Below are 14,014 nucleotides of genomic sequence, written 5' to 3'. Positions count from 1 at the left end.
TCCCTGGAGTTCAGAAGGTTAAGCAGTGATCTAATCAAGGTCTTTAAAATGATTACGGTATTCGATAGGGTAGATAGAAATATAGAAAAATAGGAGCAGGAGTAGGCCATTCGGCCCTTCGAGCCTGCTCCACCATTCAATATGATCATGGCTGATCCTCTATCTCAATACCATATTCACGCTCTCTCATACAGAGAAACTATTTCCTCTGGTGGTAGGAGTGAAATTAGAATGCACTTTTTCACACAAAAGGCAGTGGAAATCTGGAACTCTCTTCCCCAAAAGGTTGCAGATGCTGGGTCAATTGAAATTTTCAAGCCTAAAATTGATAAGATTTTTGTTAGGTAATGGTATCAAGGGATATGGAGTAAAGGCAGGTAAATGGCATTGAGGTGCAGATCATCCATGTTCTGGTTCAATGATGAAATAGGCACAAGGGGCTGAATGTCCTACTTCTGTTCCTATATACCGCTAAAGTGACAGCCCAGATTATGTGCTTTCCTACATTACAACAGTGACTACACTTCAAAAAGTACTTAATTGGCTGTAAAGCACTTTGGGACATCTGATGGTCATGAAAGGCGTGAAATAAATACAAGTCTTTCTTTTCTTTCTTTAAGTCTCTGCTGTGGAGCTTGAATCCATGACCTCTGATTCAGAGGCAAGAATGCTACAATTAAACCCAAGGTGACACCTCGCAGACATAAGCCAGGTTAGGAGGTAAACACATAACCATGCTTCAGACTTGAGACCACCCATGAGCAACACCAATGGAGATTTGCTAGTAATAATAGATACATGGGGGCAATTGATCATCAATCTAATCACAGGATCCAGATATTTGTAACTGCTAGTTGAAGCATCTCAGTGATATTATTGACTAGGAATCATTCCTAAGTATCCTTTTATTCTCACTAAAATATGATCTCTACCCATAACTCAAATGTCATCTAAAGCATTCATGTTGCAGCTTTTTAAACATACCCACAATATTACTAAGCATGCTGATCACTGAAAATGTAAACACAACCCTTAAAAACTACCCTCAGCAAATTCACGTAGAAACAATCATGCTCAAGAAGGTTATCATGTAAAGAACTCTTTTGAAAGGGTTCTTACCAATTTCATTTAGATACAAAGATAAATATTATTAAAAAGGCAGCAGTGGCATCACATGCTGGAGGACCATCATATTCACTTCCCCTGAGTTTTCAATCTTAGCTGCAATGCTTGTGAGGAGGCATCAGCTACAGCCCCATTCAAAAAAACAGAATGATCATCAGGGCGCTATGAGCTGCCAGCCAGGTCAACACCATCACAAGCACCACCTGTCCTTTAGAACAACAGATAAAACTTGCATTTATATAGCGCCTTTCGTGACTATCGCAAAAGCATTTTGCAGCCAATTAAGTACTGTTGAAGTGACGTTACTATTGTAATGTAGGGAAATATGGCAGCTAATGTGCACACACCAAGGTTCCACAAACAGCAATGAAATAATGACCAGTTAATCTATTTCAGTGATGTTGGTTGAGGGATAAATATCGTCTCTGAACCTGAACAGGGAGACAGAGGAAAGGGAAACAAGGATAGAAGCAAAAGACAGGAAGGAGAAAAACAAAGGTGGCAGTCAGAGAAATCAAGTGTTTAAATCAAACATGGCCACAGTAAATAATAATTCTAAAAGGTGCAAGAGTGTTAAAAAAAAAACAAGCATGAAGGCCTTGTGTCTTAATGCGAGGAGCATTCATAATAAGGTGGATGAATTAGCTGCGCAAATAGAGGTAAACGGATAGGATATGAATGGGATTACGGAAACATGGCTCCAGGGTGACCAAGGCTGGGAACTCAACATCCACGGGTATTCAATATGCAGGAAAGATAGGCAAAAAGGAAAAGGAGGTGGGGAAGCATTGCTGGTTAAAGAGGGGATTAACACAATTGAAAGGAAGGATATTAGCTCTGATGATGTGGAATCTCTATGGGTAGAACCGAGAAATACCAAGGGGCAGAAAACATTAGTGGGAGTGGCATATAGACCTCCAAACAGTAATGCGGAGGTTGGGGATGGCATTAAACGGGAAATTAGAGACGCGTGCAATAAGGGCACAGCAGTTATCATGGGTGACTTTAATATACATATAGATTGGGCTAACCAAATTAGTAACTATACTGTGGAGGAGGAATTCCTGGAGTGTATACGAGATGGTTTCCTGGACCAATATGTCGAGGAACCAACTAGAGATCAGGCCACTTAGACTGGGTATTATTTAATGAGAAAGGATTAAGTAGCAATCTTGTTGTGCGAGGCCCCTTGGGTCGGAGCGATCATAATATGATAGAATTCTTCATTAAGATGGAGAGTGAAGTAGTTGACTCAGAGACTAGGGTCCTGAATTTAAATAAAGGAAACTACGATGGTATGAGGCGCGAGTTGGGTAGGATTGATTGGGGAATGTTACTCAAAGGGTTGACGGTGGATAGGCAATGGCAAACATTCAAAGATCGCATGGATGAACTACAGAATTTGTTCATCCCTGTTTAGCATAAAAATAAAACAAAAAAGGTGACTCAACCGTGGCTAACAAGGGAAATTAGAGATAGCATAAGATCCAAGGAGAGGACATAAAAATTGGCCAGAAAAAGCAGCAAACCTGAGGATTGGGAGCAGTTTAGGATTCAGCAAATGAGGACAAAGGGATTAATTAAGAGGGGGAAACTAGAGTATGAGAGTAAGCTTGCAGGGAACATAAAAACTGACTGTAAAAGCTTTTATAGATATGTGAAGAGAAAAAGATTGGTGAAGTCAAGCGTAGGTCCCTTGCAGTCAGAATCAGGGGAATTTATAATGGGGAACAAAGAAATGGCAGACCAATTAAATACATACTTTGGTTCTGTCTTCACAAAGGAGGACACAAATAACCTCCCAGAGATGTCGGGGAACATAGGGTCTAATGAGAGGGAGGAACTGAAAGAAATCAGTATTTGTAGAGAAATGGTATTCGGGATATTGACGAGATTGAAGGCCGATAAATCCCCAGGGCCTGATAATCGACATCCTAGGGTACTTAAGGAAGTGGCCCTAGAAATAGTAGATGCATTGCTGATCATCTTCCAAAATTCAATATACTCTGGAACAGTTCCCATGGATTGGAGGGTAGCTAATGTAACCCCACTATTCAAAAAAGGTGGTAGAGAGAAAACGGGGAATTATAGACCGGTAAGCCTGACATCGGTAGTGGGGAAAATGCTAGAGTCCATTATAAAAGATGTAATAGCAGAGCACTTGGAAAACAGTGACAGGATCGGACAAAGTCAACATGGATTTACAAAAGGTAAATCGTGCTTGACTAATCTACTGGAATTTTTTGAGGATGTAACTGGTAGAATGGATAAGGGACAACTAGTGGATGTGGTGTATGTGGATTTTCAAAAGGCTTTCGATAAGGTCCCACATAAGAGATTAGTGTGTAAAGTTAAGGCACATGGGATTGGGGGCAAGGTATTGACTTGGATAGAGAACTGGTTGGCAGACAGGACGCAAAGAGTTGGAATAAACGGCTCTTTTTCCGAGTGGCAGGCAGTGACTAGTGGGGTACCGCAGGGATCGGTCCTAGGACCCCAGCTATTCACAATATATATTAATGATGCTCTAGACGAGGGAACTAGATGTAATATCTCCAAATTTGCAGACGACACAAAGCTGGGTGGGCGTGTGTGCTATGAGGAGGATGCCGAGAAACTCCAGTATGATTTGGACAAGTTGGGTGATTGGGCAGAAGCATGGCAGATGCAGTATAATGTGGATAAATGCGAGGTTATCCACTTTGGTGGCAAAAACAGGAAGGCAGATTATTATCTGAACGGCAATAGACTGGGAAAAAGGGAAGTGCAACGAGACCTGGGTGTCCTTGTGCACCAGTCGCTGAAGGTAAGCATGCAGGTGCAGCAGGCGGTTAAGAAGGCAAATGGTATGTTGGCCTTCGTAGCGAGAGGGTTTGAGTACAGGAACAAGGATGTCTTGCTCCAGTTGTACAGGGCCTTGGTGAGACCACACCTCGAGTATTGTGTGCAGTTTTGGTCGCCTTATCTAAGGAAGGATGTTTTTGCCATGGAGGGAGTGCAGCGAAGATTCACCAGACTGATACCTGGGATGGCAGGAATGACATATGAATGACGTAGATTGGGTCGATTGGGCTTATACTCGCTGGAGTTTAGAAGAATGAGAGGGGATCTCATTGAAACTTGTAAAATTCTAACAGGACTAGACAGACTAGATGCAGGAAGGATGTTCCCGATGGCCGGAGAGTCCAGAACCAGGGGGTCGCAGTTTAAGGATAAGGGGTAAGCCATTTAGGACAGAGATGAGGAGGAATTTCTTCACCCAGAGAGTGGTGAACCTGTGGAATTCTCTACCACAGAAGGCAGTTGAGGCCAATTCATTAAATATATTCAAGAAGGAGTTATATATATTTCTTAAGGCTAAAGGGATCAAGGGGTATGGGGAGAAGGCAGGGACAGGGTACTGAATTTGGATGATCAGCCATGATCGCATTGAATGGCGGAGCAGGCTCGAGGGGCTGAATGGCCTACTCCTGCTCTTATCTTCTATGTTAAACACCAGGGATAACTCCCCTGCTCTTCTTCGAAATAGTGCCATGTGATTTTTTACTTCCACTTGAGAGGACAGGGTCTCAGTTTAACATCTCATCTAAAAAACTGTGCAGCATTCCCTCAGTAACTGCACAGAAGTGTCAGCCTAGATTTTGTGCTCAAGTCCCTAGAGTGGGACTTGCACCCACGACCGTCTGACTCAGAGGCCAGGCTGCTACCACTGAGCTACAACTTTTAATCAAAGGCACATATACAAAAAAAAAGCAGAAAATTAGAGAAGGATGAAATTAACTGGAAACAATTTGTTTTAAAATGTTCTATGACTTATGACTATATCACTAAACTGGCATTCTCCACAGAACATCATTGCATCATAGGCAGTCAACACTTACTCTGCTGTAGTAAAATTTAACACCTCAACCAAAAGAAAGACTTCTGTTTATATAGAGCCTTTCACGACCACCAGACGTCCTAAAGTGCTTTACAGCCAGAGGTACTTTTGAAGTGTAGTCACTGTAATGTTGGAAATGTGGCAGCCAATTTGCGCACAGCAAGCTCCCACAAACAGCAATGTGAAAATGACCAGGTAATCTGTTTTAGTGATGCTGATTGGGGGGTAAATATTGGCCAGGACACCGGGGATAACTCCCCTGCTCTTCTTCGACATAGTGCCATGGGATCTTTTATGTCCACATGTGGGAGTTGTAGTTGGGTGGTGCTCGCTGGGGGTACATGGCAGCTGTCTTTCACTCTGCCAGCGCATTTCACTTCATCTAGTGCCATTGTTTGTTTCTTTACCTGTGCTATTACTATCTCGTCTCACCTTGAATATCTCTTAATGTCTCTTCTCTCATCCCCTCCCCCATTTCCCAGCCCCCAAACTGCCTTTTAATCTTTCCATTTCCTGCCTTTTTTCCTCAGTTCTGTAGAAGGGTTTCAACCCGAAACGGTGACTGTTTCTCTCTCCACGGATGCTGCCTGGCCTGAGTTTTTCCAACGTTTTCTGTTGTTATTTCGGATTTCCAGCATCGGCAGTATTTTGCTATCGTATTCCCCAGGTGGCAGGTCCTGGTGTGTGTGTTTAAAGCACCGCACACACTGGACACTAGCGCGCACATTAGCAAACACACTTGGATCTGTCCGAGGTGGAGGTTTTATACCGAGGTGCGGATACCGCTCGGGGCCGGGCCGGGCCGGGCCGAGACGAGACCTGCCCTCCGGTTACTCGGAGCCCTGGGCTCTCCGGCCGGGGCGGGCCTGTCAGACCCGCCCGCTGCTGTCAACGCTGTGTGCCGGTACCTGTAACTCCACCACACACGTGTTGTCAGGCGGGATGGGAGCGTCCCCCGCCCCCGAACGGCCTCTCTCTCACAGCCTGACCGTGGTGTGGGCTCTGACGCTCGGTGCCTGCTCCAACCTCACATCTCCTCCTGCTGCTGGCTCCCTGCCCCAATCCCATCAGCCAGCGAGAGCCGCCTGACCTCACGGGAGTTGTAGTCCGGCCAACTACAACTCCCAGCGAGCACCGCCCAACTACAACTCCCAGCGAGCACCGCGTGGCAGGCGTTGCAAGGCATTGCAACAGCAAGTCAGTCTTTTTGTTTTGATGGACATGTGGCTTCAGCTCTTACAATTGTGTCAACGTCTGCCACGACTGAGATTTGTCATCAGACTGACATAGGCTGTAATATCATTTAAATGTAGTCTTCTTCTTCTCATGCAGTCCCTCGGAACCAAGGATGACTTGCTTCCACATTAAAAATGAGTTCTCAGGTGACTGATGAGTCCAATAGTGTCTTGTTTTGCACACTTTGTACAAAAATAATAAATTGCAGGACAACAGAGTACTACAGTTTAAACTCTTTTATGAAGCACAGGTCTGTGAACTTTCTCACAGCAGTACAGTGTAGACAAGATGGAGTTAGGACCCTTACAGATGCCTGCAGGCCAATGACAACCCACCATGTGATCTCGTGTGAATATCACATGTGAATATAATAGGTATTCCTTACAGATGCCTGCGGGCCAATGACAATTCAATATGCAAATGTTACATCCCCTTTTAAAAGAAAAATGTTATGCATTACTTTTAAACCTTTCTTCTACCTAATGTTCTCGGTAGCATAAACATATAAGTAAACTCAGCATTTAACTAGCGCTGAAAACATCTCAACGTTTCAATAACGATGTACAGTTTTTTTTAGGGCAGCGATCCACCTACACCCTTTGACAGTTCACAAGTCAAGGATAACTCTAGGTTTGACCTCTCGTCCCGACCTTGTGTGGTATGGAACTGAGCATGCTCCTGAATTGGTCAACAAATCAGGTTCAGGTTTAGTATAATTGCAAAATACTGCGGATGCTGGAAATCTGAAATAACAACAGAAAATGCTGGAAATACTCAGCAGGCCAGGCAGCATCCGTGGAGAGAGAAACAGAGTTAACGTTTCAGGTCTGGGACCCTTCATCAGAACTGGAAAAAGCTGGAGATGTAACAGATATTAAGCAGGTGCAGAGACGGGGGGGGGGCGTTAGGAGGGGAGGAAGGAGTAGAAAGAACATCTTGTACTTTTGTAAGAGGCAGGAAAGATAAAATGTTGCAAATGGGAATGGCAAAAGTCATACTGCATGAAAAATGGGGGCAGGGATAATTGTCTGAAATTGTTGAACTCAATGTTGAGTTCAGGTTTAGGTTCAGGTAAGTATGATGTGTTTTGTGTATTGCTCTGTTCATCACACTCTGTTGAACTGATCCTCTCATTGGAATGACGGTGTTGTTCCTTGGTGTTCAGGAGGTGCCTACGATTGCGGTGGTACACCTGTCCTTCTGGGGTGCGGACATGATACGATCGCTCAGTGTCAGCTGGTTGGATGACAACTGCTGGCCTCCAGTAGTCATGCTCCTGGATTCTGACGGATTCTCCATTGTGCAACGGCGGCAGTAGTCTAGCTGACCTGTCATAGTATCTCTTTTGGTGTTGCTGTCTCTGTACACGTTTTGCATGCACTTGCTTGCAGCTGACGACCTCTGGCTGCAGCTGCTGGTTGGTGCTTGGGAGGATTGAGCGAAGTCTGCGGCTCATCAACAGCTGTGCTGGTGGCTTGAAGTTGTCCTCGTTGTTCCATGTGAACAGATCCGTTGTCGCGACCTGCCAGGGTCTGTCTGGGATACGGTGAGGTATCATCGGCTCTTTGACATTTGATGGTCAGCGTTCTAGACAAATGGAACATTTTCCGACAATGTCCTCAATGTGTTTGCACATTACGGGCCAAAACATAATGTCACGTGCTCTTTGTTTGCATTTTTCCATGCCCATATGTCCAGCATGAATTTTTGTCAACATCTCTGAGACTGGTAGGAATGATGATTTTCTCCCCTTTGAAGACGATTCCGTTGATTTGTGACAGTTCGTCTCTGTGGTTCCAGAATTCAGATATGCTCTGAGGGCATTTCCTCCTTTCCTCAGGCCACCCTTCATGTATGACTTTGCTCAGCAGTGTGAGTTGTGCATCTTTCTCTGTTTCTGCTCGGATCTCCTTCAGTTTTGAGTCACTCACAGGTAAGCTGTTGTACACCATGTGCACCTGCACATCCATGCCTTCACTGAGGCTGCTGTCCTGGTAGCTAAGAGACTTTCTGGAGAGCATATCTGCGACAGGAATGTCTTTGCCTGGATGGTGAATGATTGTGAAGTCGTACTTCTGTAGCTGAAGGATCATTCTCTGTAGCGTTGGTGAGGCTGCGGCTAGTGGTTTCCTCATGATTGACTCGAGGGGCTTGTGGTCGGATTCCACAATGACTTGTCGGCCATAGATGTACTGGTGGAAACGCTTACATCCAAACAGAATTGCAAATAGCTCTTTCTCGATTTGAGCATAGTTGATTTCACTGTCTGAGAGAGATCTGGAAGCGTAGCCGATGGGCTTTCCTTCTTGCAGTAATACTGCGCCTAGTCCGTACTTTGACGCGTCCACTTGAAGTCTGAGCTCTTTGTTGGGGTCGAAGTAGGCAAGAACTGGTCCTGGTTCTCTGCTGATTAGGTCTTTCATTTTCTGAAATGCTGTGTCATGTTGTTTGTCCCACAGGAACTCATTGGATTGTTTGAGCAACTGACGCATGGGTGCGTTGGTTTCAGAGAGGCTCAGGGCAAACTTGGCTAAGTAGTTAACCATGCCTAGTACTGTCTCTAGCTCTGCACGGTTCTTCGGCGGCTCCATCTTCTTGATGGCGGAGATTTTCTCTGGATCCGGCTTAATGCCATCAGTTGAGAGGCGATGCCCGAAATAACTGATCTCGGTGGATCCGATTATGCTTTTCTCAGGGTTGAGCCGGATACCTTTCTCCCGTGATCTTTGTAGCATCGCACGGAGGTTCCTGTCATGTTCCTCTCTATTCCTGCCATAGATGAGGATGTCGTCTACGATTGTGACTACTCCGTCGAGGCCTTCATAGGTTTCGTCGATCTTCCGCTGGAATTCATCCTGAGCTGAGATAAGACCAAATGGTAAACGCAGAAATCGGTAGCATCCAAATGGTATGTTGAACGTTGTTAGCTTAGATGCCTCTTCCACGAGCTTGATAGTCCACCTGATCGTGCATCAATTACACTGAAGTAACGTGCTCCCACTAGCTTGGATGTGATGTCATCTAGCGTTGGTAGAGGGTAGTGAGGGTGTTTGATAGCCTTGTTCAAATCTCTGGGGTCGAGACAGACTCTGAGCTTGCCTGTACGTGGTTTCTCAACCACTACTAACGCATTGACCCACTCTGTCGGTTCTGTTTCCTGGACGATGATTTCTGTATTCTCCATGCTCTGCAGCTCCTCCTTCAGGCGACTACGTAGAGCAAGGGGTATCCTTCTTGGTGGGCAAACCACAGGGGTTGCTGCTGGGTCAAGATGAATAGTGCATTCATCTGGGAATAGTCCGATTCCTTTGAAAACATCAGCAAACTCCTCCATGACTGTCTGCTTCTCAACTGGTGCTGTCAATGATAGCACTAGCTTGACGAGGTCCATGTCTAAACATGCCTTTAGACCTAGCACTGGAGGTGCTTGAGTGTCAATAATGTAAAAGTCCAACATCATGTCGCTTTCTTTGTACTTGCATTTCATCATGCATGTGCCTTTTACATTGAGCTGCTCACCCCCATAGCTGGTCAGTCTGCGTGAGGTGGGCTGTAGCTCACACTCATCCTTCAAGCTGTGATACTCACTCAGAGGAATTACATTAACCTGAGATCCAGTGTCTAGTTTAAACTTAAGCTCTTTGCCCTGTTTTCCTATCTCAATATCGGCATAGGCTTGCTCAGTCCCTGAAATCTGTTTTTTCTGTGACACAGAATCAATAAACAGTTCCTCTGCATTTGGCTCTCTATCTGGCATTTGGCTGTCACTCACTGTGTTTACTGCTTTTCCAAAAACAGTCTTGCAAACTTTAGCAAAGTGGTTCCGTTTACCACATGTAGCACATTGCCTTCCTTTGGCGAGGCATTGCACCATTTCCCCGTGCATCTTGTTTCCACAATATCAACAGTTTTTGAAGCGTTTTATGTCTGTGTCGCCCATTTTTACAACTCTCTCTGTTCTTTCTGTTCTGAAACACGCTCTCTGGGCGGTGTTCTTTGGTGTGTGTCTATTAACTGTGTGCACTGTCTGTTCACACGAGCTGTTCGTGGCACCGGTTATGGTTTTCAACTGTGCTTGGGCTATCTCGTGTGATCTAGCTATGTCCATAGCTTTGTCCAGCGTTAGCCCGGACCCAACATTCAAAAGTTTCTCTCTCACTTTAGCTGAATGTATTCCAAACCCGATGCGGTCTCTGACCATCTCATCTTTATCTGAATATTCACAGTCTTTTACCAGTAGTTTTAACTCAGTCACGAACTGTTCAAACGACTCACTAGCTCCTTGTACTTTCTCCTGAAACTTGTACCTAGCGAATATCGTATTTGTCTTGGGCATCACATATGCTTCAAAATGGTCAAAATAACTTTTCAGTACCTTTGCTTCATCTGCAGGGAGAGACCATGTGTTAAAAATGTCTCTCCCTTTTTCTCCGATCCACAGGAGTAGGTAGCTGCATCTTTCTTCCTCCCCTTTGCTTTTCAACGGACCCGAGAACATTAACTCCACGTGTTGCTTGAACTTGCGCCATTCTCTATGTAAGTTCAAAGATTCCCAATTCATTCGAGGTAAGGGAGCTCCAACGATGTCCATTTCAAATCCCTGTTCTGACACCATGTCTTGTTTTGCACACTTTGTACAAAAATAATAAATTGCAGGACAACGGAGTAATCCAGTTTAAACTCTTTTATGAAGCATCAGATCTGTGAACTTTCTCACAGCAGTATAGTGTAGACAAGATGGAGTTAGGACCCTTACAGATGCCCGCAGGCCAATGACAACTCAGCATGTGATCACATGTGAATATAATAGGTATTCCTTACAGATGCCTGCGGGCCAATGAAATTCAATATGCAAATGTTACATACAGGACCTACAGTCTGTCACAGGTGGAGCAGACGGTGGTTGAAGGGGCGGCTGGGTGGGGTGCTTGGGTTGACGTGCGCTCCTTGCACTGGTTGCACTTGGCTTCCGCTTGCTCCCGGCGAAGAGACTCGAGGTGTTCGGCGCCTTCCCGGATACTTCTCCTCCACTTTGTGCGGTCTTGGGCCAGGGATTCCCAGGTGTCGGTGGGGATGTTACACTTTTTCAAGGAGGCTTTGAGGGTGTCCTTGAAACGTTTCCTCTGCCCACCTGGGGCTCTCTTGCCATGCCGGAGCTCCGAGTAGAGCGCTTGTTTTGGGAGTCTCGTATCGGGCATGCGGTCAATGTGACCCGTCCATTGGAGCTGATCGAGCGTGGTCAAAGCTTCGATGCTGGGAATGTTGGCCTGTGCAAGAACACTGACGTTGGTGCGCCTATCCTGCCAATGGATTTGCAGGATCTTGTGGAGGCAGTGTTGGTGGTACCTCTCCAGTGCTTTGAGGTGCCTGCTGTACATGGACCATGTACAGCAGGCACCTCAAATGTAGTAAGTGCTTATTTTTAACAGTAGCAGCCATTAAAATGTAATTGTTAAAGCAATATGAGTTTGCCTTGGCAGGTCTGTAATTACTTTGGGGGAGTAATGCTAATTTTTGTTTGCATTTTTTGATATAAAAAAATGTGTACTGCAGGTACTGTGGAGATCCAACACATATAATGAAGCAAATAAAAACAGAAAATGCTGGAAATACTCAGCAGGTCAGACAGCATCTGTGGAGAGAGAAACAGAGTTAACGTTTCAGGTTGGTGACCCTTCGTCAGAACTAGCGAGACAAACGGAATTCCCGTCGGAGAGAAGAGCAGAACTTCTTCAAGGTGGGCATTCTTAGAAGAGAAGTGGCAGTGAATTAAACACTGATACAAAAGCAAAATACTGTGGATGCTGGAAATCTGAACTTTGCTTTTACATATAATGAAGCATACTGCATCTACAGTGCATCAGCAGTGGAAAGGATGGATATGGAGTCCAATGGTAGGAATGCTGGTCAAGTGGACTGCATTGTCCTGGATGGTGTAAGGTTTTTGAGCATTGTTACAATTGCATCCATTCAGGCAAGTAGTGAGTAATTCATCACTCATAACTTGCACCTTGAAGGTGATAGAGAGGCTTTAAGGGGTCAGAGGATGAGCCACTTGTAATGTATTATCACGTGGTTTGGTATGAGCATGCTCAGTTCGCTCTGGCCTAACAAACAAGCACATGGATTAGCAACTCATCTCTGACCTTCATTTTTTCTACCCAAGTATATTACATTTTGGCGACAAGGATGGGATCCCAAAGTAATTTTTAGGGATCATGGAAGGACAGAGACACAATGTATTGCTAGTCCATGTGCTTGCTTATTAGGCCAGAGGGAACTGAGCATGCTCATACCAAACTAGTGTATGTGCTTTAAGTCAGAACTACTTTTTACAGCTCCTGTATACTGTAGTACCGGCAGTAACCACACCGGTATATAAGCTGTGCGCATGCCTCTGTACCCCAGTCTAGAGATTACCTTTCTCCAGTAAAGACCTGTTATTTGTTTATGTACAGCATCCGTGTAATTATTTATCCACTGAACCACGGATCTAACAGTGGCGACGAGTGTCGATGCGAATCTACCTGCAACATAAAAGAGAAAAAAAAAAATAGTCGAGTCCAGGAACACGGGCGTCGACCGCGAGCAACCGCTCAGCAGTCAGGCAGAGATCCAACTTCGCTGGGGAGGCTCTGGAGAGCCGGGTTTGGTTACCCAGCCACAACGAGCAGTAAGAGACCGACGACAGGTCCAGAGCAGACCCTTCCCGAGCAGCGGCGGCTGGAGCCGACCGACGGCAGAGAGAGAGAGCCGAGCAGCGTCGATGGGGTAAGAAGAGGGTGAAGAGAGCAGGGCGCAGCCGGGGGTTGATCACCGAGCGGCGTCGAGGAAAAATACTGCAAACCGGAGAGAGAGAGGGTAAGAAACAGCCGGGTTCTAGACTGAGCGGCGTCGACAAATATCAAGGGAAGAACGCGCAGAGCACAGCCAGGGATCACGGGCTGATCAGGGTCCGCGGGGCGAAGCAAGGGGAGACGCCATTGAATCGCGGAGAAGCAGGGAGAACGTGGGAGACGCCTTTGAGCTGTGGAGAAGCAGGGGGAGCGCGGGAGGCGCCATTGAGCCGCGGAGAAGAAGGAAGAGTGCGGGAGACGCCATTTTGCGAAGCCGCAGCGGAGAAGACGGGCGAGCGCGGGAAGGAAGGAAATCATGGGAGACGCCATTTTGTGCCAGCGGAGAAGAAGGGGAAGCGCGGGAGGCGCCATTGGTGATAGTTAATGCACAACCAAGGATGCCGAAGAGTGGCAGTATCTCTACGTTCGACAATGAAGTCGAAGATTGGGCGACATGTGGAACGTATTGAGGTGTACTGCAGGGCGAATGAAGTGCCAGATGCTAATAAAGCACTGGTTCTGTTAAATTCCATGGGTGCAAAAACTTATGGGTTACTGCAAAATCTAATAACCCCAGAGAAGCCGGTAAACAAGAATTTTGAAAGCATAGTAGAAATCCTACAGCACCACTTAAACCCCACACTGCTGCTGATAGCAGAACGATTTAAGTTCCATAAAAGGAACCAACACAAAGACGAAAGCAATGCTGAGTACCTAACGGAACTGCGCAAGCTATCGAAATACTGCCAGTTTGGAGCGGGACTAGCAGACACGTTAAGGGACAAGTTTGTGTGTGGGCTACAAAGTGAAGGAACCCAGAAACGGCTTCTATCAGAAAAGGACCTTACGCTGGACAAAGCTTTCAGTATGGCAGTATGACACGAAGCAGCCGCAAGGGGCGCTGCAGAGATACAACGGAGACCGCAAGAATATGGCA

At 45.8% G+C, this 14,014-nt stretch overlaps 1 protein-coding gene across 1 annotated transcript in view; it reads right to left on the bottom strand.

Moving 5' to 3' along the window:
• LOC147124584 (uncharacterized) overlaps positions 1-6,080 on the bottom strand; it is a 158,111-nt gene extending 152,031 nt beyond the window's left edge. Inside the window, exon 1 of the mRNA XM_085989913.1 lies at positions 5,914-6,080. The gene's annotated coding sequence lies outside the window, so the exon portion shown is untranslated. The remainder of the gene's footprint in view (positions 1-5,913) is intronic.
• Between the last annotated feature and the right edge of the window lie 7,934 nt (positions 6,081-14,014).

This window comes from Somniosus microcephalus, chromosome 1, assembly GCF_052327205.1.
Source record: "Somniosus microcephalus isolate GS21.2 chromosome 1, FLI_Smic_1.0, whole genome shotgun sequence".
Taxonomy (NCBI): Eukaryota; Metazoa; Chordata; class Chondrichthyes; order Squaliformes; family Somniosidae; genus Somniosus; species Somniosus microcephalus.
Note: the sequence above shows the minus strand (reverse complement) of the source record. Positions and strands in the feature narration are given on the sequence as shown.